Here is a 4,982-nt window from a genome sequence, read left to right as displayed (position 1 = left end):
TAAAATAGTATCACAGGATTACAGGATGCAGTTCTAAAAGTAAGTGTGTTCTAGAAACTGATACATTAGTCAGGAGAAGTTCTTAGATTAGTGGGACAGAAGACCAGGGCAAGTAGGTGCCAAAAGGCAAAACTTAAAAGTTGGATAAAAACATGACTATGTGGGTTTTCCATATTTTATGATCAACAAGACAGTTGTGCAGTCAGGTGAGATGTTAATTTTGAGTTCCTCTCTATCCTTGATAAGTTATTTTACGAGCTTTTTCATACAGGTTATTTTTAGAAACATAAATAAATAAGCACAAAACAAAACTGAAAAATCACCACCCAAGCAAAATCTTCCATTCAGAATTCCAAAACTATGGTACAATTCTTCCCCACTGTTGTTTACTTCACAAATAATTCTTCTGCAAAATACAGTTCACATGCACAGAAATAGGTGGTGTAAATTGTGGCTCTGTTTTATGCAGTGTATTGGTATTCCTCCCTGTTAAAAAGGACACAGTCAAGGCCCATCTCGTCTATTTATGCCACATTTGTTAGTAGAGGATATAAACTCACTGAGCATTCTTGTATTTTTGCCTATAACAGAGAGGCACTCCTGCAAAGAAAAGCTGTCTCGAGCCCAGGACAAGCCTTATTTTCCCAGGACTATCATGCATTCCAGGAAAATAACAGCTACATCCATTACAGAAAGAACAGCAAACAAACTACTGTGTAACAACAAACACAAGCAATAAACCTGACAGGATGCAAAACTTTTCCTTTAGTGAAAGAGAGCAGAATGTATTTCATCCTCTACTTACCCTTTACTGGTGACAACAGTAGACTAAAATATTACTAGTTGGTAACACAATTTGAGATCAGTTCAAGCAAGTCATCCAACTCCACCTGACCCACTTAACATGCTTTTAAATTCTATCCATTTAAGACGTTGTCAAGGAGCACTTGCTTTCTGAACAGTTGTGCCTTATGAAATGGGGTCTCTTTCTCTTTCATAGGCCAAGAGAGATGAGGTTTTTTCCAGGTTTTATTGAAATACAACATGAAGAATATTCACACTGTGGCTTCTCTGAAAGGCAACGGAAGGTATCTACAAGACAATGGGAAATTGGCACTATTTTCCTCAGTATGCCATAACTATAAAGTCCGTCAGTGATCTAATTATCAGTTCTAGCATTTCCATTCATCAGTGCCTCGATGCTACATTTTAACACCCAAGAAAAATAAAACAACATACTTTAATCCCTTTTTCATTCTTCAAGAAGGATTAAAAGACCTGTCAAATGAGAGAGGTCTGAATTACACTTTTTCATCTCAGACTACTGTGTGTTCAGTTTCTCCATTTTCTCACCTGAAGGATTTTTTTGTTCTATTTTGTTGGAAATAAGTCTCCATTTTCCTGGAATTTCCAGACACTAAGCAAAGAGTAGTTCTACAGAAAACACTTGGAAGTCCCAGCCCAGCAGTCACAAAGGTGTATGTAAGACTAAGGGCAGGAACACTGTCTGCTGTGTCCTGCATTTGATGTGCCTGCACTTCAGGGATTTTTGCCCTCCCAGCTATTGTCCAGGGAGAGTCCAGATGAGGATATACAAGCTCTGTCCTCACTGAAGAAGATAAATATGAACAAGAGCAAAAAGGAATTGAACCAGAATCCCTCAAGTACTTCTGGGACTTCCTGGCCCAAGCATGAAATAACCTGACAAGTAACAAGAGTTGCGCTCCTGATGTTGATGTTAACCTCTCAAGTTCAAAAGAAAGGGGGCATTTCTATGCAAGATTCTGATGCAGATTAGAGCTTTTGAGAATGCAATACACAAACAGGGTCTTATTATATGAAATTAAACCTGACTTATGAAAATCAGTAGATTCACACCTTTATTGAAACTAGTACTTTCTCTAGAATAGAAAAAAAAATCCAAGAATCTAAGAAATTTAATTGGTTTCATTTTGCTTTGAACATCAGAATTGGCCCTCTAACACAACTCAAGACAGCATGTAGGGTACTGTCTGATATAATTTAAACCTGCTAGAATTAACTGACCATTTTACAGCTGTGGAAAAACTGGACAGCAACGAGGAAAATTCACATGACATTGTTTCTATCAGACAGAAAAAGGTACTAAGTGAATTGCACATAATTGAGAAGATTTGATGTAAACTTGGAAGTTACACTTGCTTTGAAATAGGATTTAGTATATTTTCTCACTTTCTATACAAATGGGCAGAAACAGTGAAGCATAGACTTTCTAGCAGTTTATTATTTTGCACTATATAAAGTCAGCCCAGCCAAAAAGTCCTTCAGAAAGCTAAAGAATGTCAGAGTGGGAAGCTGGGAAACACCTCGGCACTTAATAACAGAGTTTTTTAAGTCTAAGACCCTGTAAGAAATTTGAAATCAGTTGTAAATGGAGTTAAGCTGCATCTGAATCACTCACCAGAAGTTTGACATAAGATTTCTTCCCTTTCTTATAAGCACTTACTAATTAAGGTTTATTATTTTACTTCTTGTTTTCAATCACTTGTCATAATTGTAAGCTCCAACAGAAATTTATCATTCAACACTATCTCAAAGCACTTCAGTGTGGGGGGCAAGCAATCTAGTTTTGTCTGCCCTGTTTTTACAGCACGGGTCTGCTGAGCTCTGTTTTGGGCACAAAGAAGGCTTGTCTGGCAGCATCTGGAGAAACAGAACATTAATATTTACTGAGTGTAATTACCAGTTGTGCATTGTTAACAGAAACTCATTTTCCCTTGACTTTCAAATTTGGTATCACATCACCAGCACAAACTGTTGTTAGCTAATTATTCAGAAGAATGTGCCTCTCTGGAACAGCACAGAGTGCACTTTTATAACCAAATCACTTTGACACAGGTACCTTTACCCTGTATGGGTTTAAGTCTGCAGTGGGTTTGGACACTGACTTAAGAATGTGATAATAAACACACATCATCCTCCAGGCACATTATCACAATTTCTGAAATCAGGTTCTGGATATAACAAATAATACATCTGTGACTTTTGGGACATGTGGATTAAGTCTATTCTTTCACCAAAAGTGAGGCTCAATTGTGTGGAAATAGCATACAGGGACTCTAAAGAGAGCAGCAAATATGACAGGTTGTAAAAGCAGGACTTTTCTAATATAACAGAATGAGAGCATATTCTGAGTTCAAAGGGCCCTACACAAGGATCATCAAATTCCAACTCCTGGCCCTGCACAGGACAGCCTCAAGAATCCTGCCACAGACCTGAGAGTGTTGTCCAAACCCTTCTTGAACTCTGTCAGGGTTGGTGCTGTGCACACTGCCCTGGAGAGCCTGTTCAGTGCCTGACCCTCCACTTACTCCCTGTGAGGAAGTTGTAGAAAGTAATGAGGTCTAAAAATGTGAGAGATGGACAGAACATTCAGGTTAAAAAAAAAAAAAAAAAAGTGCATTCCTTTGACTTTAAAAGCAAACAATCAGGAAGAGTTTCATTGCATGGGCATTGTAGAAATTCAGTGTTGTAGCATCAACCCTCCTCTTCATCTGGTCCCCATAAATACACACAAACTTAATGCCAGTGAAAGGAATCATTATTTCTTGACTTTTGGTTTCACCCCAAGTTGCTTTCTTCTGTTCCTGTTTGCTTATAGTAGGACTAGTAAGTAGTCCATCTGCACAAGTAGATACCACAAAGCATTTAGCATAGCCAAAAATTCACTTAGAATCAATTAGCATACTTTCCATGGGAAAAAAACCCAAATCATTTTTCAAACAGTAACATTTTCTCAACATTCAGAGGATTTAGCTTATTTCGGTTTCAACCAGTGATTAGCTAAGATTTTTCTCTAAATCCTTCTTCCACCCATCCCAGCTTCAATAAAATTCAAATCTGTGAGCATATTTTCTAAAAATATCTAGTGGAACTTATTAAAATAGGTGCAGATAATACTGGACTTCATTGGCAGGCTACCAGGAAGAAAAAAATTATAGCCAGAATGTTGTTATCTCAGCAACTGTGAATATAACTGGTCTCAAGTCAAATGACCTTCACATATGTCCTCTTCATCAATCTGAAACACTAGATTATTCTGTGTACAACATCTGCTTGATTTAGACCTGGCCTGGACCTCCGAGCTCAGGTTGACAGGGAAAAGCTATTCCCATCACCTCAAAACCATACTCATTGCTCAGAACACCGTCAAGTCCTCCTGTCAGATCTAATCCTTCAGTGGATTTCAGAAATACAACAGTTTTAAAAACAGATCTCTTCTTTGGGAAGAGCTGCTCCATGTGCATGCTCTATATTGGAGACTGACCCACTGCCTCCTGCTTCTCCTCTGCTTCTGTGCTGCATGCTGTGCAAACATTTCCCTGAGCTTATTTTTCAAGTGGCATCTTAGAGTGGAGTAGATATTCCCTTGAGTGTATTTTCTTTCTTTACCATCACTCCTTTCTATACAAACAACAGATTGCTCTGCTGCTGCCCTTTAAATTTAGAGAATAAAAATCCCACACCACAGATGCCTGGTGAAGCAAAGAGGGTTGTTCTTCTGCAAACTTACTGGGAAGTCAAAGAACTTCAGTCTTGCTCATTGTCCTTCTACAGAGAACACAGACCTTCAGTTTTCCTCTTCTGATGATGGTTCTCAATATAGGATTTACAGACCATTGTTAGAATGCAAGATCATCCTAAATACTCCTGAGCTAGTCTGTAAATTTCTCTGCACTATTTTATTAACAGCACAGAATTAATGTTTCATAGTTGTCTGGAAGGAATGAGAATTGCTGGCGTTGAGCTTTCAGTAGAATTGTATCAGTTGCTTAAGAAAATGATGATAGACTAATCAAGAGAAAGAATGGTTTCAGTGCATGCACCACAGATTGCATTGTCTAGACTTAGTTTCATTATTCATTTTTTCACTAAAAAAATTAAATCTACTGTTTAAGAGAAGCAGACATATCATCTGGGCATCATATAAAATTAAGAGTAAG

Source organism: Myiozetetes cayanensis, unplaced genomic scaffold, assembly GCF_022539395.1.
Source record: "Myiozetetes cayanensis isolate MyiCay16 unplaced genomic scaffold, myiCay2020 scf15, whole genome shotgun sequence".
In the NCBI taxonomy this organism is placed as follows: Eukaryota; Metazoa; Chordata; class Aves; order Passeriformes; family Tyrannidae; genus Myiozetetes; species Myiozetetes cayanensis.
Note: the sequence above shows the minus strand (reverse complement) of the source record.